The 23,876-nt window shown below is 39.1% G+C and overlaps 15 non-coding genes across 15 annotated transcripts; all 15 read right to left on the bottom strand.

Annotated features, from left to right (window-relative positions):
* Positions 1-7,903: 7,903 nt before the first annotated feature.
* On the bottom strand, positions 7,904-7,975 carry trnaq-uug (transfer RNA glutamine (anticodon UUG)). The gene has a single exon. It is a non-coding gene; the product is annotated as a tRNA-Gln (tRNA).
* A 1,836-nt stretch (positions 7,976-9,811) lies between these two features.
* Positions 9,812-9,883, bottom strand: trnaq-uug (transfer RNA glutamine (anticodon UUG)). Its single transcript has one exon. It is a non-coding gene; the product is annotated as a tRNA-Gln (tRNA).
* Positions 9,884-10,331: 448 nt separating this feature from the next.
* On the bottom strand, positions 10,332-10,403 carry trnaq-cug (transfer RNA glutamine (anticodon CUG)). Its single transcript has one exon. It is a non-coding gene; the product is annotated as a tRNA-Gln (tRNA).
* A 622-nt stretch (positions 10,404-11,025) lies between these two features.
* On the bottom strand, positions 11,026-11,097 carry trnaq-uug (transfer RNA glutamine (anticodon UUG)). Its single transcript has one exon. It is a non-coding gene; the product is annotated as a tRNA-Gln (tRNA).
* A 440-nt stretch (positions 11,098-11,537) lies between these two features.
* On the bottom strand, positions 11,538-11,609 carry trnaq-cug (transfer RNA glutamine (anticodon CUG)). Its single transcript has one exon. It is a non-coding gene; the product is annotated as a tRNA-Gln (tRNA).
* A 936-nt stretch (positions 11,610-12,545) lies between these two features.
* trnaq-cug (transfer RNA glutamine (anticodon CUG)) lies at positions 12,546-12,617 on the bottom strand. The gene has a single exon. It is a non-coding gene; the product is annotated as a tRNA-Gln (tRNA).
* Positions 12,618-14,957: 2,340 nt separating this feature from the next.
* On the bottom strand, positions 14,958-15,029 carry trnaq-cug (transfer RNA glutamine (anticodon CUG)). The gene has a single exon. It is a non-coding gene; the product is annotated as a tRNA-Gln (tRNA).
* Positions 15,030-15,965: 936 nt separating this feature from the next.
* Positions 15,966-16,037, bottom strand: trnaq-cug (transfer RNA glutamine (anticodon CUG)). The gene has a single exon. It is a non-coding gene; the product is annotated as a tRNA-Gln (tRNA).
* Positions 16,038-16,991: 954 nt separating this feature from the next.
* On the bottom strand, positions 16,992-17,063 carry trnaq-cug (transfer RNA glutamine (anticodon CUG)). The gene has a single exon. It is a non-coding gene; the product is annotated as a tRNA-Gln (tRNA).
* A 1,979-nt stretch (positions 17,064-19,042) lies between these two features.
* On the bottom strand, positions 19,043-19,114 carry trnaq-cug (transfer RNA glutamine (anticodon CUG)). The gene has a single exon. It is a non-coding gene; the product is annotated as a tRNA-Gln (tRNA).
* A 622-nt stretch (positions 19,115-19,736) lies between these two features.
* trnaq-uug (transfer RNA glutamine (anticodon UUG)) lies at positions 19,737-19,808 on the bottom strand. Its single transcript has one exon. It is a non-coding gene; the product is annotated as a tRNA-Gln (tRNA).
* Positions 19,809-20,250: 442 nt separating this feature from the next.
* On the bottom strand, positions 20,251-20,322 carry trnaq-cug (transfer RNA glutamine (anticodon CUG)). The gene has a single exon. It is a non-coding gene; the product is annotated as a tRNA-Gln (tRNA).
* Positions 20,323-21,779: 1,457 nt separating this feature from the next.
* trnaq-cug (transfer RNA glutamine (anticodon CUG)) lies at positions 21,780-21,851 on the bottom strand. Its single transcript has one exon. It is a non-coding gene; the product is annotated as a tRNA-Gln (tRNA).
* A 622-nt stretch (positions 21,852-22,473) lies between these two features.
* Positions 22,474-22,545, bottom strand: trnaq-uug (transfer RNA glutamine (anticodon UUG)). Its single transcript has one exon. It is a non-coding gene; the product is annotated as a tRNA-Gln (tRNA).
* A 442-nt stretch (positions 22,546-22,987) lies between these two features.
* On the bottom strand, positions 22,988-23,059 carry trnaq-cug (transfer RNA glutamine (anticodon CUG)). The gene has a single exon. It is a non-coding gene; the product is annotated as a tRNA-Gln (tRNA).
* Positions 23,060-23,876: the final 817 nt, after the last annotated feature.

Raw genomic sequence — 23,876 nt, forward strand, 5'->3', positions numbered from 1 at the left:
TGGATAATCAGCATGACAGAAAAACAAAAGCCAAATGTAATTCCATGAAAAGTGGAAGAACCGGTTTTCTTTGATTTGTCTTTTTGATTTAAACATTTCTTCCTAAGCTGTTGATGGATTGTCATGATATTTTGTGGAGGTTTACATTTTAGGGAGAGAAAGAGCGGACTATATTTTAGAATAGATCTTGCTAGATTTTCTTGGCTGCAGCACGGTGGCGCAGGGGATAGTGCTGGTGCTTCACACAGATTCCAACTTGGGGCCTTTCTGTGACGAGTTTGCATGTTCTCCCCGTGACTGCGTGGGTTCTCTCCAGGTTCTCCAGGTTCTTCCTCCCACCACTAAAAACATGCAAATTATATTGGTTCCTCTAAAATGCCCAAAGGTGTGTAATTCTGTGTGTGGCGGCTTGTCCAGGGTGTCCAGATTAAGCGGTTGAGAAAATGAATGAATGAAAGAATTGCTTAATAAATATAAATACAACTAGTTACGGACAGCTCATAATGATTCACCAATACGTGGGTCCAGATTTGGATCATAATGTTTATTATTGACATGTGATGTTTACTCGGAGGGGCCAACATGATCAATAACAGAGAGGGATGGAGATCTGTTATTGGCACAATAAATAGCTGAATTCATGTGGAATCAGAAGCATTCAGAGGGAATTCATGCATTTATGAAAGATTAACATTTATATAAAGAGGAAATAGATCCGGATGGACCATTATGCAAAATCCAAATTTTATTGATAAACTATAAGGCGCAAATGTCCAGGGTCAATGAGAATGATGCAGGGGTGCGTGAAGTGACATCATCATGATGACATCACCTGAGTGTGCGTTCTGTTTTGAAAGCAGTACCGTAATGCAAGAGCTATTGATCCCCTCAGGGTGGCACAAAATGATTCCTTCCTTTCGAGGCTTGAATATTGATGAACAGCAGAAAAAGGTCAAAGGCTTCAGCAGTTTCACGGATTTGTGTCGGCGAGGAATCGTTGAGGGCACAAATCTCTTTCAAAGACCTTTCTTTCTTCGGCAAAGCTGTTGTCATGTAAACAGGTATTCCAGTATTCCCTTTTGTGCTGCCGGCTCCTCCGTTTCATTGCTTTCTCGATGAAGGAGGGGTGAAGATGGATGGATGGCACTGGGAAGACACAGCGGGTGGGGTGAGAAATGCATGCTGGTATCGAGACCGATGGGGAGCGACTATTTACCATGCTGCTCGGCGTATTCCCCAGAGGGGCTGCTCAATTACAGACAGAGGGTGTTTAGGGGGGGGGTGCCGTTCATTTAGCGTCTCCTACCAGCAGGCGGGAGTTTGTGAACAAACACTCTGCTACTGAATCACTGGAGGAGGTGTGTGTTTGTGTGCGTTAATTAAAGCATCATGCACATTCTTTTATTGTGAGTGTGTGTGTGTGTGTGGGGGGGGGGGTCCAGCTCTTCATTATGTAAACGGTGGTTATGTCGTCTACTGAGAACCCCCAGAGGGATGTTTACACTGAGGCCTTCACCAACTGACGCTGCAGCCATGAGAAACTTTCTTTCTTTCTTTCTTTCTTTCTTTCTTGACCGCATGCACACTGCTCCAGGCAACACCCTATTTTCTTGTCTGTGCTGGAGGGGAAGGTGGGATGTGTTTAACCCACAAACACTTTACCTCACATCTCCGAAAATAACAACTCAGCATCCTGCAAGCAAACCAAACTGGTTTCCATCCAACAAGCACAATACCATTCCCCTTGTGTCACCATGTTCTGCAGGGCAGGCGCTCGACTCAGCGGGCACTGCGTCCAGCTCGTAATTTCCCTAAATGTAATCAAAATCACATTCACACGAAGCTCTGGAGACATCTCCACTCACAAGACGTGCAACATGAATGCTGTGGATCTCCTGATTGGAACTGGCAGCCAGTAAGCGAGCACGAGCCAATTGTTTTGGAAAAAGGGGATAAAGAGATTTGAAGGCGCACGTAATCACCCCGAGGCGCGTTCAGACATCAGAGGACGGAATTCTCCTTTTGTTCCCCTGTTTGTTTTTGTACCTGCTGCATGTTGGGCCGGGTGCACAGGACAGGATTCAATTAGTGTTACTCTGCTGGAACCACACAGCTGGACGCCAGTCACAGGAGGGTAAAGCAAAGGAACAGGAAGTTACATCCTCAAAACGCTTGGGACAAAAACCGTTGATCATTGTTATGTTTTGTTGTTGGAGGAGAAGCATCTCCTGCATCAAGATGGGGAATGCGGAGCAACTTTTTAAGCTGTATGGATTTCATTAATACAGAAATATCTAATGTTTTGTCACGACGACACGTCATTATTACGAGTGTCAGGACTTTCCAAAGAGTGCAAGAAGTTTGGATGAAATTGCCTATATCGAGTGAAGAAAGAATTTCCCGACTGGGGATGAATAAAGTTCATGAAATCTTAATATGCGCCCTTTTAAGTTTACTTCTCGAAACGCTCCTTCTGTGTGTGTGACCCTGCTTCTTTGTCATGTGATTATAACTTACTTCCTTATTCCTTTCCACTCTTCTGTTGACTTTCTGTGAGTTTCTACGACTGACATTTTCTGAACGTTTGTTTGTTGTAAACTGTGGCAAACGTGGGCGATGGATGCGCTACAGTTTACAGCAAACAGTGAACTTCACGGGTAAAAAAAAAGAAAAAGAAATGCATATTTAATAGTCCACTTCATACAATACTGATGCTGTCCTTGTAAAATTGCTGCCAAAATAAAAACCCAAAACTCGTTTGTATACATACAAATTGAAATGCAAATGTCTAACCTGGTAGTTTGACCTGATCTGCTGTGGAGCGTAGCCCGACAATCAATCGGAAGCAAAGCGCCGAGGTGGAGGCGGGTTGCGTGTGAGGCTTTCGATGATATATAAGCTCATCAACAACAATCATGCCGCTTGCGTGACGCCTCAGAGGCTTTTTTTTTTTTTTACACGCACCAACAACAGCTGTGCACATTGCTGCGTGACTCAGACACAACACCTGTCGAGGGAAAGCAAACTGGACCTTTCAGGAGTGGAAAGTGTTTGAAGTGATGCGGCAGGAGCAGCGAGCCTGATTAACAAACGCTTGGTGCCTCCTCCTCTTGTTGTGGCTGCTGGTGTTGTGTGTTGCATTGTGCAGAGCCGTCGGGACTCCTGGAGCCAGTGTTTATCTCGCTCTTATCAGGAGCTCTTCCTCTTTCCTTCCTCCGGTGCAACACTTAGCATGGGATGCCTAACATACTATGTTTAGAAAAGACATCTGAGAAGTGACTCATTTACCTACAGACTGATTCGCTCACACGGTGCACACACACGCACACACACACACACACACACACACACACACAGCATCCTAGTGTGCAGCCCTCAGGTACTCTAAACACACATCCCATATTGCGTGCTCTCCTTGTGTTTAGTCTTAAAACGTCCAGGAAACGCCCCTCCTTTGAAGCTCCTAAGAAGCCTGAGAATTCCTCCCAGCATCTCCCCTCCTCCGGTTTAGAGTTGGAGAGGCCTGCATGGATCCAGTTAAAGTCTCACTACAGGAACATTCATATTTTGCCTTTATAGACGTGTAAAACATTCTCTTTATATTATAATACACTGCGGAACGGTCTATTAGCAGTAAACTGGAATGCTGGCAAACCTCCAGATAATGAATCAAATCAACAATGTGTGTGTGTGTGTGTGTGTGTGTGTGTGATCATCACGTGATGGCCAGCGCTGCTAAACGGAGTCACAGACAGGAGTGTGAGAGCAATTCAGCATTTTGATTTGAATTAGCCATGTCGCCCTCAGCGACTGAAAGAACACACGAAACAGTCATCAAATGCATTTACTTTGCCCTTTTTGGCGTCACACTTTGATTTGAGAAAAATGCAAGTGTAACGCTCTCTCTCTTTCTTCAGAAGGACATTTGAAATGCATTTCAGATAATCTTACTGGTGGATTCTTTTGACTTGCTACTACTTCTATTCTCAAGCAGCTTTGGAAAATGAATATATTTTTGCACGTGGTTTGTGATATTTTCTCCACTACATTTTTTTTCTGTCCTATTAAATTAGGTCCCATTTGTCACGAGTTGATAATGGTAAGAGCAACAGGTTCGTATGGTGCTATACTTTTCTGTTTTTATGGGACGCCGTGAGCAAACCAGGCAACGAATCCGATTTCCAGCAGAAATTAAATATGCTGCCAAACTGCTGTGGCTGTGACCAGACTGTTCCTTTGCCAATGTATAAATGTCTGTGAGAATAATTTTAACTGCAAAATAACTTAACTGCTGATGGCGTGACGAGTAGCGTCCCATTTCCAGGATACTCGTTTTCAACCACTACCCCTTGCTACTCTGTTTATAGAGGGCAAGTCAAAAGCAAGGGGCAAGGGTTAAAAAAAGATGGTCTATATGGGACTGGACCTGAAGCAGAACACATTTCCTGAGATCCAGCTCTTTGTGAAGAATTGTAAAACAGATGCTTGCCAAACATTAAGGGCAAATTCTAAAGGTAGTCTGCCAGTTGCTTTAGTTTGGAGGCAGATAATGAGGCAACCAGCGCACACTATTATCCCATGATTAGAGCTGCTACAGGGAGCAGCCACCCATTGAACTACAGTTTTTAACCACACCCATCATCAAGCCTTCAGGTGTGTGGTGCCAGTACTGCGTTGTTTACGCTATAATTACGTCTTTGGCTCTATGTGTGGCTCCTCTTTTGAAGCAAGAACAAAAATGCCGAAAAACCTCCCGCAGCAGTTCTGTGTGGGATCCCCCCCCCGGCATTAAGACAAACAAAGACAACCTCAGTGGTGTTCTACATTCGTCCAGCCAGGCTCTGATTATGATATTCTGAGCGCATACAGAGCCTCCAGTGTAAGTTCTGATGGCAGATAAGGCTGCCTGCGGAAAGCAGGACAGAGCCCGGAGGAAGACAATGAAATAAACATATAAGCAAAAAAACAAAAAAACACAAACAACTATTGCAGAAATCCCCAGTTTTCTCTCTTCAAATTGTGTGGACGCATGGGACTATACTTACAAACTATCACGTGAGTGCACACATATTAGTGCGGGGATGGTTTAACTCGGCGTACATGAGGCAGGCTGACGGAGCTGCTTGAGGACTGGCCCTGGGGATCCAGTCATTCCTCTGACCTGTCTGGAGATAAGGCCTCAAAAAAACATCTTCAGAAAAAACAAATCCCCCTAGAGGCCAGCAGCAAGACAAAGAAGACCTGCTGCATCTTCACCAGAGCCATCGTCCCCTCCTCCGATGCGACTGGTAGGTGACTGGTAAGAGATCGCCAAACCAAAAAATGGCTCCCGGATGGCAAATGATCCTCATCCATCAAAGGTGGGGAGAATTTGATTTGATTGAAAAATCACCACTGGCAAGTGTTGCGGGAGACGTGATGCTGCCAGCACAGAAGTGGCAGGCGAAGATCGCAGATTAAAAATCTGCGCCTGACGAAGAATGTGTGTGTGCACTGTGCTCTTTAAGCGTAAGTTACATTTGCCTGTCGTTCATCCCTGCCAGAATTATACAAATGCCTCGGAGGGTGAAGGAAGTATCAATTTTCTTTATTCAATTTGAATCGAAATTAATTGAATTAATATGAAATAAAATCCACATAAAGCATTTTGTTGAAGTTATAGATTGTGCCCAATTTTTTTATTTCATCTTTTTTACTCATTTTACATAAAATCAAATCAAAGTAGAGAGTCCACACATAAACTCCATTGTAAATAAATCTGTGAACAATGTAAGGCCGGACAGATTAGCTGACATAAGCACTCAGTTCCCCTTCATGCCCACTGAGATGGTTTATTGACAGTGTTGAGTTTTTGCACCACCAGAATTTCCTCCATGTTTTGTTGGTTAGCTTGGGGCCTTCCAAACGCTGACCTCAGACTCACCTTTGTGCAACAGCTCTGGGCCCAGAGAACCCACTCTGCCCAAATAATGAGATCATTACCAACAGTTAATTAAAAGCGATGCGTCCTTTAAAGCTTTGCCCCATATCTGAGTGTTCAAACAATTACATCCCTTGTGGACAGTTTCTCAGGAGAACACCCATTGTCCTTCTCCTGAGAAACTGTCTTCCCTCTCTTTTTGCCTCTCAATGAATTCTTTGTGTGCACATCGAGGTCCAAGGCAGCTCCATTGGGTTCAGAGGGACGGCGCTGTGCAGAGTCAAGCTGAACCCGGCCCCAGTGATGGAGGAATGGAGCCTGTGGTTGGACAAAGGTCCGGTCAGGTCTGGAATCTGGTGACTCTTGAAATTCTTCATTAAAATGTTTTTTAAATCTTTTATTTTGCCAGGTAAAACAGATTAATAACGTAACAAAATTCAAATTCAAACAACAAATTCAGTAAAAGTGAACACATGTAAAGGTTTTTTTATATTGATTCAACCAGAATGTGATTATGTTAAATAGAAATAGAATAAATTAATACAAATGAAATGATCAGGAAGGCTTTTATTCCTTACTTTCAAACATAGTTTGATGCTCTTTTATTCTCAGTGGAACGGAGGATAAATGTCACCAACCATTAATCTTGATGTACCACAGGGAAATGTGTGTCATATAAATAAAAACATTTGGAATCTCAGTTCAGATTAAATTTATTTACACTTGCACTTACCTGGTGTGTCATGCCAAAATGTCCAGATTTTTGTTTTTGAAAAAAAACAACATGGATTAAATGTTCTTATTAAACTGCAATTATCGTAAATACAATACAAAGGTATTTCACGTTAGATGTAAGTGAGAAATGTAAAATAAATCATAATCATTAGCAACAGTTAAAATGTTCAAATTCTTCCTCAAAGAAAAACATAATATTCTGCAAAAGTCCTTGCGTTTGTTGATACATGATACTGCAACACAAAATACTGAACGTCTCCAGACTCTATTGGCCTCCAAAATCTCTTTGTACCTTCATCTGGCTGCATGCCAGAATTGAAGGGACTCTTATTACTGAGTTGGCGGCTCCCCTCTGTTATCTAGAGAACCTTGGAACAGGAATGGGGCTCTCTCCTGGACACCTCATGGCCCGTTGTCTTTTCCTCTATCACTCAGAGCACGTCTGTGTTGACCTTGAGACAACCTTGAAAGGATTCCATCTGTCCTGACGGAGGCCTTCGGAGATCATCTCCATTGCCGTTTGGACATATTTGTTGGGTTTTTGTTTCTTTTGTCGATGTATGGTTTCTTGTACGCAAAAAGGTATAATTTTGTTTTGTTTTTAATTTTTATTCTGCTTGAAACAAATTAATAAATAAAAATAAATAAATAAATAAATGAAACTGGGCTTTATTATTGCGCATGCAGTGAAGTGACTTATGATCAAAGCCTGTGCTGTACAAATCTTTGAGTGTATTTACACAAGCATTAGATTAGGGGTTGAAGTATGTTATAAATTATATCAGAGGAGGAGTCCTCAAACCTGCCTCTTAGTTACCTCCGCAAAGGAGGTTCCGCAAAGGAGGTTATGTTCATCTGTCTCTTCGGCTGTTAGCAACATGACTCAAAAAGTTAGACGGATTTTGAAGAGATTTTTAGGAAATGTTGGGAGTGTTAACAGGACCAGATTATTTATTACATGTTAGTTTTTTGTGGATATGTTTGTGTTTGCTTTCTTTCTTCTCAGGGTTGATTGAGCATTCCACATAAAAGGTAGATCAGTTCTGTCACAAACAGTGGTCCCAGCACTCTGGGTTCAGAGTCCAGAGTGCTAACCATTACACCATGGACCCATACGCTTTCTGTCACAAACAGTGGTCCTGGAATTTTTTAATCACGGACGTCACTGAAGTTTCGTTTTGTGAATAAATGTTTGCATTTGTCCAATAGAACTTTTGTTGATGTCAAGAGACTTTTGAGAATAAAAACAGGTTCCACCGAGACTCGAACTCAGATCACTGGATTCAAAGTCCAGAGTGCTGACCATTACACCATGGAACCATATAGTGTCAGGCACAAACAGTGATCCTGGAATGTCTGGTAATTCTTGGAATACTATTTCCCTTGTGAATGACAAATAATTTCAAGAACTTTTGTAGGTAGAAACCACTGTATTGTCAGCACTTAGCATGAAGGGTAGCAGAAACTGCTCCCAACCTCCATTTCATGTTGTTTTGTTTCAAAATGTGTTGTTAGTTTTTTATGCATATGTTTGTGTTTGCTTTCTTTTATTCAGGGTTGATTTAGCATTGCACATAAAAAAGGTAGTTCAGGCTTTCTTTAATTGTTTTGGCCTTGGACCTCCTTCAATAACATATTTATCTCTGGAGCAAACATTGACAACAGTTGTTCAGTTTTGGTATTTTTGATCACAGACGCCACTTAAGTTTCAATATGATGGACCTTTTGTTGATGTCAAGAGACTTCTGAGAATAAACAGGATCACTGGATTCAGAGTCCAGAGTGCTAACCATTACACCATGGACCCATACGCTTTCTGTCACAAACAGTGGTCCTGGAATTTTTTAATCACGGACGTCACCGAAGTTTCGTTTTGTGAATAAATGTTTGCATTTGTCCAATAGAACTTTTGTTGATGTCAAGAGACTTTTGAGAATAAAAGCAGGTTCCACCGAGACTCGAACTCGGATTACTGGATTCAGAGCCCAGAGTGCTGACCATTACACCATGGAACCATATAAGTTCTGTCACAAACAGTGATCCTGGAATGTGTGGTAATTCTTGGAATACTATTTCCCTTGTGAATGACAAATAATTTCAAGAACTTTTGTAGGTAGAAACCACTGTATTGTCAGCACTTAGCATGAAGGGTAGCAGAAACTGCTCCCAACCTCCATTTCATGTTGTTTTGTTTCAAACTGTGTTGTTAGTTTTTTATGCATATGTTTGTGTTTGCTTTCTTTATATTCAGGGTTGATTTAACATTGCACATAAAAAAGGTAGTTCAGGCTTTCTTTAATTGATTTGGCCTTGGACCTCCCTCAATAACACATTTATCTTTGGAGCAAACATTGACAACAGTTGTTCAGTTTTGGTATTTTTGATCACAGACGCCACTTAAGTTTCAATATGATGGACCTTTTGTTGATGTCAAGAGACTTTTGAGAATAAAAACAGGTTCCACCGAGACTGGAACTCAGATTACTGGATTCAGAGTCCAGAGTGCTGACCATTAAACCATGGAACCATATAAGTTCTGTCACAAACAGTGATCCTGGAATGTCTGGTAATTCTTGGAATACTATTTCCCTTGTGAATGACAAATAATTTCAAGAACTTTTGTAGGTAGAAACCACTGTATTGTCAGCACTTAGCATGAAGGGTAGCAGAAACTGCTCCCAACCTCCATTTCATGTTGTTTTGTTTCAAAATGTGTTGTTAGTTTTTCATGCATATGTTTGTGTTTGCTTTCTTTTATTCAGGGTTGATTTAGCATTGCACATAAAAAAGGTAGTTCAGGCTTTCTTTAATTGTTTTGGCCTTGGACTTCCCTCAATAATACATTTATCTCTGGAGCAAACATTGACAACAGTTGTTCAGTTGTTCAGTTTTGGTATTTTTGATCACAGACGCCACTTAAGTTTCAATATGATGGACCTTTTGTTGATGTCAAGAGACTTCTGAGAATAAACAGGATCACTGGATTCAGAGTCCAGAGTGCTAACCATTACACCATGGACCCATACGCTTTCTGTCACAAACAGTGGTCCTGGAATTTTTTAATCACGGACGTCACTGAAGTTTCGTTTTGTGAATAAATGTTTGCATTTGTCCAATAGAACTTTTGTTGATGTCAAGAGACTTTTAAGAATAAACAGGTTCCACTGAGACTTGAACTCAGATCACTGGATTCAAAGTCCAGAGTGCTGACCATTACACCATGGAACCACACACTGTCAGTCGCAAACAGTGATCCTGGAATGTGTGGTAATTCTTGGAATACTATTTCCCTTGTGAATGACAAATAATTTCAAGAACTTTTGTAGGTAGAAACCACTGTATTGTCAGCACTTAGCATGAAGGGTAGCAGAAACTGCTCCCAACCTCCATTTCATGTTGTTTTGTTTCAAAATGTGTTGTTAGTTTTTTATGCATATGTTTGTGTTTGCTTTCTTTATATTCAGGGTTGATTTAACATTGCACATAAAAAAGGTAGTTCAGGCTTTCTTTAATTGCTTTGGCCTTGGACTTCCCTCAGTAACACATTTATCTCTGGAGCAAACATTGACAACAGTTGTTCAGTTGTTCAGTTTTGGTATTTTTGATCACAGACGCCACTTAAGTTTCAATATGATGGACCTTTTGTTGATGTCAAGAGACTTTTGAGAATAAAAACAGGTTCCACCGAGACTTGAACTCGGATTACTGGATTCAGAGTCCAGAGTGCTGACCATTACACCATGGAACCATATAAGTTCTGTCACAAACAGTGATCCTGGAATGTCTGGTAATTCTTGGAATACTATTTCCCTTGTGAATGACAAATAATTTCAAGAACTTTTGTAGGTAGAAACCACTGTATTGTCAGCACTTAGCATGAAGGGTAGCAGAAACTGCTCCCAACCTCCATTTCATGTTGTTTTGTTTCAAAATGTGTTGTTAGTTTTTTATGCATATGTTTGTGTTTGCTTTCTTTATATTCAGGGTTGATTTAACATTGCACATAAAAAAGGTAGTTCAGGCTTTCTTTAATTGTTTTGGCCTTGGACCTCCCTCAATAACACATTTATCTCTGGAGCAAACATTGACAACATTTGTTCAGTTTTGGTATTTTTGATCACAGACGCCACTTAAGTTTCAATATGATGGACCTTTTGTTGATGTCAAGAGACTTCTGAGAATAAACAGGATCACTGGATTCAGAGTCCAGAGTGCTAACCATTACACCATGGACACATACGCTTTCTGTCACAAACAGTGGTCCTGAAATTTTTTAATCACGGACGTCACTGAAGTTTCGTTTTGTGAATAAATGTTTGCATTTGTCCAATAGAACTTTTGTTGATGTCAAGAGACTTTTAAGAATAAACAGGTTCCACCGAGACTTGAACTCGGATCACTGGATTCAAAGTCCAGAGCGCTGACCATTACACCATGGAACCATATAAGTTCTGTCACAAACAGTGATCCTGGAATGTGTGGTAATTCTTGGAATACTATTTCCCTTGCGAATGACAAATAATTTCAAGAACTTTTGTAGGTAGAAACCACTGTATTGTCAGCACTTAGCATGAAGGGTAGCAGAAACTGCTCCCAACCTCCATTTCATGTTGTTTTGTTTCAAAATGTGTTGTTAGTTTTTTATGCATATGTTTGTGTTTGCTTTCTTTATATTCAGGGTTGATTTAACAGTGCACATAAAAAAGGCAGTTCAGGCTTTCTTTAATTGTTTTGGCCTTGGACCTCCCTCAATAACACATTTATCTTTGGAGCAAACATTGACAACAGTTGTTCAGTTTTGGTATTTTTGATCACAGACGCCACTTAAGTTTCAATATGATGGACCTTTTGTTGATGTCAAGAGACTTTTGAGAATAAAAACAGGTTCCACCGAGACTTGAACTCGGATTACTGGATTCAGAGTCCAGAGTGCTGACCATTACACCATGGAACCATATAAGTTCTGCCACAAACAGTGATCCTGGAATGTCTGGTAATTCTTGGAATACTATTTCCCTTGTGAATGACAAATAATTTCAAGAACTTTTGTAGGTAGAAACCACTGTATTGTCAGCACTTAGCATGAAGGGTAGCAGAAACTGCTCCCAACCTCCATTTCATGTTGTTTTGTTTCAAAATGTGTTGTTAGTTTTTTATGCATATGTTTGTGTTTGCTTTCTTTATATTCAGGGTTGATTCAACATTGCACATAAAAAAGGTAGTTCAGGCTTTCTTTAATTGTTTTGGCCTTGGACCTCCCTCAATAACACATTTATCTTTGGAGCAAACATTGACAACAGTTGTTCAGTTGTTCAGTTTTGGTATTTTTGATCACAGACGCCACTTAAGTTTCAATATGATGGACCTTTTGTTGATGTCAAGAGACTTCTGAGAATAAACAGGATCACTGGATTCAGAGTCCAGAGTGCTGACCATTACACCATGGAACCACACACTGTCAGTCACAAACAGTGATCCTGGAATGTGTGGTAATTCTTGGAATACTATTTCCCTTGTGAATGACAAATAATTTCAAGAACTTTTGTAGGTAGAAACCACTGTATTGTCAGCACTTAGCATGAAGGGTAGCAGAAACTGCTCCCAACCTCCATTTCATGTTGTTTTGTTTCAAAATGTGTTGTTAGTTTTTTATGCATATGTTTGTGTTTGCTTTCTTTATATTCAGGGTTGATTTAACATTGCACATAAAAAAGGTAGTTCAGGCTTTCTTTAATTGTTTTGGCCTTGGACTTCCCTCAGTAACACATTTATCTCTGGAGCAAACATTGACAACAGTTGTTCAGTTTTGGTATTTTTGATCACAGACGCCACTTAAGTTTCAATATGATGGACCTTTTGTTGATGTCAAGAGACTTTTGAGAATAAAAACAGGTTCCACCGAGACTTGAACTCGGATTACTGGATTCAGAGTCCAGAGTGCTGACCATTACACCATGGAACCATATAAGTTCTGTCACAAACAGTGATCCTGGAATGTCTGGTAATTCTTGGAATACTATTTCCCTTGTGAATGACAAATAATTTCAAGAACTTTTGTAGGTAGAAACCACTGTATTGTCAGCACTTAGCATGAAGGGTAGCAGAAACTGCTCCCAACCTCCATTTCATGTTGTTTTGTTTCAAAATGTGTTGTTAGTTTTTTATGCATATGTTTGTGTTTGCTTTCTTTATATTCAGGGTTGATTTAACATTGCACATAAAAAAGGTAGTTCAGGCTTTCTTTAATTGTTTTGGCCTTGGACCTCCCTCAATAACACATTTATCTCTGGAGCAAACATTGACAACATTTGTTCAGTTTTGGTATTTTTGATCACAGACGCCACTTAAGTTTCAATATGATGGACCTTTTGTTGATGTCAAGAGACTTCTGAGAATAAACAGGATCACTGGATTCAGAGTCCAGAGTGCTAACCATTACACCATGGACACATACGCTTTCTGTCACAAACAGTGGTCCTGGAATTTTTTAATCACGGACGTCACTGAAATTTCGTTTTGTGAATAAATGTTTGCATTTGTCCAATAGAACTTTTGTTGATGTCAAGAGACTTTTAAGAATAAACAGGTTCCACCAAGACTTGAACTCGGATCACTGGATTCAAAGTCCAGAGTGCTGACCATTACACCATGGAACCATATAAGTTCTGTCACAAACAGTGATCCTGGAATGTGTGGTAATTCTTGGAATACTATTTCCCTTGCGAATGACAAATAATTTCAAGAACTTTTGTAGGTAGAAACCACTGTATTGTCAGCACTTAGCATGAAGGGTAGCAGAAACTGCTCCCAACCTCCATTTCATGTTGTTTTGTTTCAAAATGTGTTGTTAGTTTTTTATGCATATGTTTGTGTTTGCTTTCTTTATATTCAGGGTTGATTTAACATTGCACATAAAAAAGGCAGTTCAGGCTTTCTTTAATTGTTTTGGCCTTGGACCTCCCTCAATAACACATTTATCTTTGGAGCAAACATTGACAACAGTTCTTCAGTTTTGGTATTTTTGATCACAGACGCCACTTAAGTTTCAATATGATGGACCTTTTGTTGATGTCAAGAGACTTTTGAGAATAAAAACAGGTTCCACCGAGACTTGAACTCGGATTACTGGATTCAGGGTCCAGAGTGCCGACCATTACACCATGGAACCATATAAGTTCTGTCACAAACAGTGATCCTGGAATGTCTGGTAATTCTTGGAATACTATTTCCCTTGTGAATGACAAATAATTTCAAGAACTTTTGTAGGTAGAAACCACTGTATTGTCAGCACTTAGCATGAAGGGTAGCAGAAACTGCTCCCAACCTCCATTTCATGTTGTTTTGTTTCAAAATGTGTTGTTAGTTTTTTATGCATATGTTTGTGTTTGCTTTCTTTATATTCAGGGTTGATTTAACATTGCACATAAAAAAGGTAGTTCAGGCTTTCTTTAATTGTTTTGGCCTTGGACCTCCCTCAATAACACATTTATCTCTGGAGCAAACATTGACAACATTTGTTCAGTTTTGGTATTTTTGATCACAGACGCCACTTAAGTTTCAATATGATGGACCTTTTGTTGATGTCAAGAGACTTCTGAGAATAAACAGGATCACTGGATTCAGAGTCCAGAGTGCTAACCATTACACCATGGACACATACGCTTTCTGTCACAAACAGTGGTCCTGGAATTTTTTAATCACGGACGTCACTGAAGTTTCGTTTTGTGAATAAATGTTTGCATTTGTCCAATAGAACTTTTGTTGATGTCAAGAGACTTTTAAGAATAAACAGGTTCCACCGAGACTTGAACTCGGATCACTGGATTCAAAGTCCAGAGCGCCGACCATTACACCATGGAACCATATAAGTTCTGTCACAAACAGTGATCCTGGAATGTGTGGTAATTCTTGGAATACTATTTCCCTTGCGAATGACAAATAATTTCAAGAACTTTTGTAGGTAGAAACCACTGTATTGTCAGCACTTAGCATGAAGGGTAGCAGAAACTGCTCCCAACCTCCATTTCATGTTGTTTTGTTTCAAAATGTGTTGTTAGTTTTTTATGCATATGTTTGTGTTTGCTTTCTTTATATTCAGGGTTGATTTAACAGTGCACATAAAAAAGGCAGTTCAGGCTTTCTTTAATTGTTTTGGCCTTGGACCTCCCTCAATAACACATTTATCTTTGGAGCAAACATTGACAACAGTTGTTCAGTTTTGGTATTTTTGATCACAGACGCCACTTAAGTTTCAATATGATGGACCTTTTGTTGATGTCAAGAGACTTTTGAGAATAAAAACAGGTTCCACCGAGACTTGAACTCGGATTACTGGATTCAGAGTCCAGAGTGCTGACCATTACACCATGGAACCATATAAGTTCTGCCACAAACAGTGATCCTGGAATGTCTGGTAATTCTTGGAATACTATTTCCCTTGTGAATGACAAATAATTTCAAGAACTTTTGTAGGTAGAAACCACTGTATTGTCAGCACTTAGCATGAAGGGTAGCAGAAACTGCTCCCAACCTCCATTTCATGTTGTTTTGTTTCAAAATGTGTTGTTAGTTTTTTATGCATATGTTTGTGTTTGCTTTCTTTATATTCAGGGTTGATTCAACATTGCACATAAAAAAGGTAGTTCAGGCTTTCTTTAATTGTTTTGGCCTTGGACCTCCCTCAATAACACATTTATCTTTGGAGCAAACATTGACAACAGTTGTTCAGTTGTTCAGTTTTGGTATTTTTGATCACAGACGCCACTTAAGTTTCAATATGATGGACCTTTTGTTGATGTCAAGAGACTTCTGAGAATAAACAGGATCACTGGATTCAGAGTCCAGAGTGCTGACCATTACACCATGGAACCACACACTGTCAGTCACAAACAGTGATCCTGGAATGTGTGGTAATTCTTGGAATACTATTTCCCTTGTGAATGACAAATAATTTCAAGAACTTTTGTAGGTAGAAACCACTGTATTGTCAGCACTTAGCATGAAGGGTAGCAGAAACTGCTCCCAACCTCCATTTCATGTTGTTTTGTTTCAAAATGTGTTGTTAGTTTTTTATGCATATGTTTGTGTTTGCTTTCTTTATATTCAGGGTTGATTTAACATTGCACATAAAAAAGGTAGTTCAGGCTTTCTTTAATTGTTTTGGCCTTGGACTTCCCTCAGTAACACATTTATCTCTGGAGCAAACATTGACAACAGTTGTTCAGTTTTGGTATTTTTGATCACAGACGCCACTTAAGTTTCAATATGATGGACCTTTTGTTGATGTCAAGAGACTTTTGAGAATAAAAACAGGTTCCACCGAGACTTGAACTCGGATTACTGGATTCAGAGTCCAGAGTGCTGACCATTACACCATGGAACCATATAAGTTCTGTCACAAACAGTGATCCTGGAATGTCTGGTAATTCTTGGAATACTATTTCCCTTGTGAATGACAAATAATTTCAAGAACTTTTGTAGGTAGAAACCACTGTATTGTCAGCACTTAGCATGAAGGGTAGCAGAAACTGCTCCCAACCTCCATTTCATGTTGTTTTGTTTCAAAATGTGTTGTTAGTTTTTTATGCATATGTTTGTGTTTGCTTTCTTTATATTCAGGGTTGATTTAACATTGCACATAAAAAAGGTAGTTCAGGCTTTCTTTAATTGTTTTGGCCTTGGACCTCCCTCAATAACACATTTATCTTTGGAGCAAACATTGACAACAGTTGTTCAGTTGTTCAGTTTTGGTATTTTTGATCACAGACGCCACTTAAGTTTCAATATGATGGACCTTTTGTTGATGTCAAGAGACTTTTGAGAATAAAAACAGGCTCCACCGAGACTCGAACTGGGATTACTGGATTCAGGGTCCAGAGTGCTGACCATTACACCATGGAACCATATAAGTTCTGTCACAAACAGTGATCCTGGAATGTCTGGTAATTCTTGGAATACTATTTCCCTTGTGAATGACAAATAATTTCAAGAACTTTTGTAGGTAGAAACCACTGTATTGTCAGCACTTAGCATGAAGGGTAGCAGAAACTGCTCCCAACCTCCATTTCATGTTGTTTTGTTTCAAAATGTGTTGTTAGTTTTTTATGCATATGTTTGCTTTCTTTATATTCAGGGTTGATTTAACATTGCACATAAAAAAGGCAGTTCAGGCTTTCTTTAATTGTTTTGGCCTTGGACCTCCCTCAATAACACATTTATCTTTGGAGCAAACATTGACAACAGTTGTTCAGTTTTGGTATTTTTGATCACAGACGCCACTTAAGTTTCAATATGATGGACCTTTTGTTGATGTCAAGAGACTTTTGAGAATAAAAACAGGTTCCACCGAGACTTGAACTCGGATTACTGGATTCAGAGTCCAGAGTGCTGACCATTACACCATGGAACCATATACTGCCAGCCACAAACAGTGATCCTGGAATGTCTGGTAATTCTTGGAATACTATTTCCCTTGTGAATGACAAATAATTTCAAGAACTTTTGTAGGTAGAAACCACTGTATTGTCAGCACTTAGCATGAAGGGTAGCAGAAACTGCTCCCAACCTCCATTTCATGTTGTTTTGTTTCAAAATGTGTTGTTAGTTTTTTATGCATATGTTTGTGTTTGCTTTCTTTATATTCAGGGTTGATTTAACATTGCACATAAAAAAGGTAGTTCAGGCTTTCTTTAATTGCTTTGGCCTTGGACTTCCCTCAGTAACACATTTATCTCTGGAGCAAACATTGACAACAGTTGTTCAGTTGTTCAGTTTTGGTATTTTTGATCACAGACGCCACTTAAGTTTCAATATGATGGACCTTTTGTTGATGTCAAGAGACTTTTGAGAATAAAAACAGGTTCCACCGAGACTCGAACTCGGATTACTGGATTCAGGGTCCAGAGTGCTGACCATTACACCATGGAACCATATAAGTTCTGTCACAAACAGTGATCCTGGAATGTCTGGTAATTCTTGGAATACTATTTCCCTTGTGAATGACAAATAATTTCAAGAACTTTTGTAGGTAGAAACCACTGTATTGTCTGCACTTAGCATGAAGGGTAGCAGAAACTGCTCCCAACCTCCATTTCATGTTGTTTTGTTTCAAAATGTGTTGTTAGTTTTTTATGCATATGTTTGCTTTCTTTATATTCAGGGTTGATTCAACATTGCACATAAAAAAGGTAGTTCAGGCTTTCTTTAATTGTTTTGGCCTTGGACCTCCCTCAATAACACATTTATCTTTGGAGCAAACATTGACAACAGTTGTTCAGTTGTTCAGTTTTGGTATTTTTGATCACAGACGCCACTTAAGTTTCAATATGATGGACCTTTTGTTGATGTCAAGAGACTTTTGAGAATAAAAACAGGTTCCACCGAGACTCGGACTCGGATTACTGGATTCAGAGTCCAGAGTGCTGACCATTACACCATGGAACCATATAAGTTCTGTCACAAACAGTGATCCTGGAATGTGTGGTAATTCTTGGAATACTATTTCCCTTGTGAATGACAAATAATTTCAAGAACTTTTGTAGGTAGAAACCACTGTATTGTCAGCACTTAGCATGAAGGGTAGCAGAAACTGCTCCCAACCTCCATTTCATGTTGTTTTGTTTCAAAATGTGTTGTTAGTTTTTTATGCATATGTTTGCTTTCTTTATATTCAGGGTTGATTTAACATTGCACATAAAAAAGGCAGTTCAGGCTTTCTTTAATTGTTTTGGCCTTGGACCTCCCTCAATAACACATTTATCTTTGGAGCAAACATTGACAACAGTTGTTCAGTTTTGGTATTTTTGATCACAGACGCCACTTAAGTTTCAATATGATGGACCTTTTGTTGATGTCAAGAGACTTTTGAGAATAAAAACAGGTTCCACCGAGACTGGAACTCAGATTACTGGATTCAGAGTCCAGAGTGCTGACCATTACACCATGGAACCATATAAGTTCTGTCACAAACAGTGATCCTGGAATGTCTGGTAATTCTTGGAATACTATTTCCCTTGTGAATGACAAATAATTTCAAGAACTTTTGTAGGTAGAAACCACTGTATTGTCAGCACTTAGCATGAAGGGTAGCAGAAACTGCTCCCAACCTCCATTTCATGTTGTTTTGTTTCAAAATGTGTTGTTAGTTTTTCATGCATATGTTTGTGTTTGCTTTCTTTTATTCAGGGTTGATTTAACATTGCACATAAAAAAGGTAGTTCAGGCTTTCTTTAATTGTTTTGGCCTTGGACTTCCCTCAGTAACACATTTATCTCTGGAGCAAACATTGACAACAGTTGTTCAGTTTTGGTATTTTTGATCACAGACGCCACTTAAGTTTCAATATGATGGACCTTTTGTTGATGTCAAGAGACTTTTGAGAATAAAAACAGGTTCCACCGAGACTTGAACTCGGATTACTGGATTCAGAGTCCAGAGTGCTGACCATTACACCATGGAACCATATAAGTTCTGTCACAAACAGTGATCCTGGAATGTCTGGTAATTCTTGGAATACTATTTCCCTTGTGAATGACAAATAATTTCAAGAACTTTTGTAGGTAGAAACCACTGTATTGTCAGCACTTAGCATGAAGGGTAGCAGAAACTGCTCCCAACCTCCATTTCATGTTGTTTTGTTTCAAAATGTGTTGTTAGTTTTTTATGCATATGTTTGTGTTTGCTTTCTTTATATTCAGGGTTGATTTAACATTGCACATAAAAAAGGTAGTTCAGGCTTTCTTTAATTGTTTTGGCCTTGGACCTCCCTCAATAACACATTTATCTCTGGAGCAAACATTGACAACAGTTGTTCAGTTTTGGTATTTTTGATCACAGACGCCACTTAAGTTTCAATATGATGGACCTTTTGTTGATGTCAAGAGACTTCTGAGAATAAACAGGATCACTGGATTCAGAGTCCAGAGTGCTAACCATTACACCATGGACACATTCGCTTTCTGTCACAAACAGTGGTCCTGGAATTTTTTAATCACGGACGTCACTGAAGTTTCGTTTTGTGAATAAATGTTTGCATTTGTCCAATAGAACTTTTGTTGATGTCAAGAGACTTTTAAGAATAAGCAGGTTCCACCGAGACTTGAACTCGGATCACTGGATTCAAAGTCCAGAGTGCTGACCATTACACCATGGAACCATATAAGTCCTGTCACAAACAGTGATCCTGGAACGTGTGGTAATTCTTGGAATACTATTTCCCTTGTGAATGACAAATAATTTCAAGAACTTTTGTAGGTAGAAACCACTGTATTGTCAGCACTTAGCATGAAGGGTAGCAGAAACTGCTCCCAACCTCCATTTCATGTTGTTTTGTTTCAAAATGTGTTGTTAGTTTTTTATGCATATGTTTGCTTTCTTTATATTCAGGGTTGATTTAACATTGCACATAAAAAAGATAGTTCAGGCTTTCTTTAATTGTTTTGGCCTTGGACCTCCCTCAGTAACACATTTATCTCGGGAGCAAACATTGACAACAGTTGTTCAGTTGTTCAGTTTTGGTATTTTTGATCACAGACGCCACTTAAGTTTCAATATGATGGACCTTTTGTTGATGTCAAGAGACTTTTGAGAATAAAAACAGGTTCCACCGAGACTTGAACTCGGATTACTGGATTCAGAGTCCAGAGTGCTGACCATTACACCATGGAACCATATAAGTCCTGCCACAAACAGTGATCCTGGAATGTGTGGTAATTCTTGGAATACTATTTCCCTTGTGAATGACAAATAATTTCAAGAACTTTTGTAGGTAGAAACCACTGTATTGTCAGCACTTAGCATGAAGGGTAGCAGAAACTGCTCCCAACCTCCATTTCATGTTGTTTTGTTTCAAAATGTGTTGTTAGTTTTTTATGCATATGTTTGCTTTCTTTATATTCAGGGTTGATTCAACATTGCACATAAAAAAGGCAGTTCAGGCTTTCTTTAATTGTTTTGGCCTTGGACCTCCCTCAATAACACATTTATCTTTGGAGCAAACATTGACAACAGTTGTTCAGTTTTGGTATTTTTGATCACAGACGCCACTTAAGTTTCAATATGATGGACCTTTTGTTGATGTCAAGAGACTTTTGAGAATAAAAACAGGTTCCACCAAGACTCGAACTCGGATTACTGGATTCAGGGTCCAGAGTGCTGACCATTACACCATGGAACCATATAAGTTCTGTCACAAACAGTGATCCTGGAATGTCTGGTAATTCTTGGAATACTATTTCCCTTGTGAATGACAAATAATTTCAAGAACTTTTGTAGGTAGAAACCACTGTATTGTCAGCACTTAGCATGAAGGGTAGCAGAAACTGCTCCCAACCTCCATTTCATGTTGTTTTGTTTCAAAATGTGTTGTTAGTTTTTTATGCATATGTTTGTGTTTGCTTTCTTTATATTCAGGGTTGATTTAACATTGCACATAAAAAAGGTAGTTCAGGCTTTCTTTAATTGTTTTGGCCTTGGACCTCCCTCAATAACACATTTATCTTTGGAGCAAACATTGACAACAGTTGTTCAGTTTTGGTATTTTTGATCACAGACGCCACTTAAGTTTCAATATGATGGACCTTTTGTTGATGTCAAGAGACTTTTGAGAATAAAAACAGGTTCCACCGAGACTGGAACTCAGATTACTGGATTCAGAGTCCAGAGTGCTGACCATTAAACCATGGAACCATATAAGTTCTGTCACAAACAGTGATCCTGGAATGTCTGGTAATTCTTGGAATACTATTTCCCTTGTGAATGACAAATAATTTCAAGAACTTTTGTAGGTAGAAACCACTGTATTGTCAGCACTTAGCATGAAGGGTAGCAGAAACTGCTCCCAACCTCCATTTCATGTTGTTTTGTTTCAAAATGTGTTGTTAGTTTTTCATGCATATGTTTGTGTTTGCTTTCTTTTATTCAGGGTTGATTTAACATTGCACATAAAAAAGGTAGTTCAGGCTTTCTTTAATTGTTTTGGCCTTGGACTTCCCTCAGTAACACATTTATCTCTGGAGCAAACATTGACAACAGTTGTTCAGTTTTGGTATTTTTGATCACAGACGCCACTTAAGTTTCAATATGATGGACCTTTTGTTGATGTCAAGAGACTTTTGAGAATAAAAACAGGTTCCACCGAGACTTGAACTCGGATTACTGGATTCAGAGTCCAGAGTGCTGACCATTACACCATGGAACCATATAAGTTCTGTCACAAACAGTGATCCTGGAATGTCTGGTAATTCTTGGAATACTATTTCCCTTGTGAATGACAAATAATTTCAAGAACTTTTGTAGGTAGAAACCACTGTATTGTCAGCACTTAGCATGAAGGGTAGCAGAAACTGCTCCCAACCTCCATTTCATGTTGTTTTGTTTCAAAATGTGTTGTTAGTTTTTTATGCATATGTTTGTGTTTGCTTTCTTTATATTCAGGGTTGATTTAACATTGCACATAAAAAAGGTAGTTCAGGCTTTCTTTAATTGTTTTGGCCTTGGACCTCCCTCAATAACACATTTATCTCTGGAGCAAACATTGACAACATTTGTTCAGTTTTGGTATTTTTGATCACAGACGCCACTTAAGTTTCAATATGATGGACCTTTTGTTGATGTCAAGAGACTTCTGAGAATAAACAGGATCACTGGATTCAGAGTCCAGAGTGCTAACCATTACACCATGGACACATTCGCTTTCTGTCACAAACAGTGGTCCTGGAATTTTTTAATCACGGACGTCACTGAAGTTTCGTTTTGTGAATAAATGTTTGCATTTGTCCAATAGAACTTTTGTTGATGTCAAGAGACTTTTAAGAATAAGCAGGTTCCACCGAGACTTGAACTCGGATCACTGGATTCAAAGTCCAGAGTGCTGACCATTACACCATGGAACCATATAAGTCCTGTCACAAACAGTGATCCTGGAACGTGTGGTAATTCTTGGAATACTATTTCCCTTGTGAATGACAAATAATTTCAAGAACTTTTGTAGGTAGAAACCACTGTATTGTCAGCACTTAGCATGAAGGGTAGCAGAAACTGCTCCCAACCTCCATTTCATGTTGTTTTGTTTCAAAATGTGTTGTTAGTTTTTTATGCATATGTTTGCTTTCTTTATATTCAGGGTTGATTTAACATTGCACATAAAAAAGATAGTTCAGGCTTTCTTTAATTGTTTTGGCCTTGGACCTCCCTCAGTAACACATTTATCTCGGGAGCAAACATTGACAACAGTTGTTCAGTTGTTCAGTTTTGGTATTTTTGATCACAGACGCCACTTAAGTTTCAATATGATGGACCTTTTGTTGATGTCAAGAGACTTTTGAGAATAAAAACAGGTTCCACCGAGACTTGAACTCGGATTACTGGATTCAGAGTCCAGAGTGCTGACCATTACACCATGGAACCATATAAGTCCTGCCACAAACAGTGATCCTGGAATGTGTGGTAATTCTTGGAATACTATTTCCCTTGTGAATGACAAATAATTTCAAGAACTTTTGTAGGTAGAAACCACTGTATTGTCAGCACTTAGCATGAAGGGTAGCAGAAACTGCTCCCAACCTCCATTTCATGTTGTTTTGTTTCAAAATGTGTTGTTAGTTTTTTATGCATATGTTTGCTTTCTTTATATTCAGGGTTGATTTAACATTGCACATAAAAAAGGCAGTTCAGGCTTTCTTTAATTGTTTTGGCCTTGGACCTCCCTCAATAACACATTTATCTTTGGAGCAAACATTGACAACAGTTGTTCAGTTTTGGTATTTTTGATCACAGACGCCACTTAAGTTTCAATATGATGGACCTTTTGTTGATGTCAAGAGACTTTTGAGAATAAAAACAGGTTCCACCGAGACTCGAACTCGGATTACTGGATTCAGGGTCCAGAGTGCTGACCATTACACCATGGAACCATATAAGTTCTGTCACAAACAGTGATCCTGGAATGTCTGGTAATTCTTGGAATACTATTTCCCTTGTGAATGACAAATAATTTCAAGAACTTTTGTAGGTAGAAACCACTGTATTGTCAGCACTTAGCATGAAGGGTAGCAGAAACTGCTCCCAACCTCCATTTCATGTTGTTTTGTTTCAAAATGTGTTGTTAGTTTTTTATGCATATGTTTGTGTTTGCTTTCTTTATATTCAGGGTTGATTTAACATTGCACATAAAAAAGGTAGTTCAGGCTTTCTTTAATTGTTTTGGCCTTGGACCTCCCTCAAT

The sequence above is a fragment of the Brachionichthys hirsutus genome, unplaced genomic scaffold (genome assembly GCF_040956055.1).
Source record: "Brachionichthys hirsutus isolate HB-005 unplaced genomic scaffold, CSIRO-AGI_Bhir_v1 contig_410, whole genome shotgun sequence".
Taxonomy (NCBI): domain Eukaryota; kingdom Metazoa; phylum Chordata; class Actinopteri; order Lophiiformes; family Brachionichthyidae; genus Brachionichthys; species Brachionichthys hirsutus.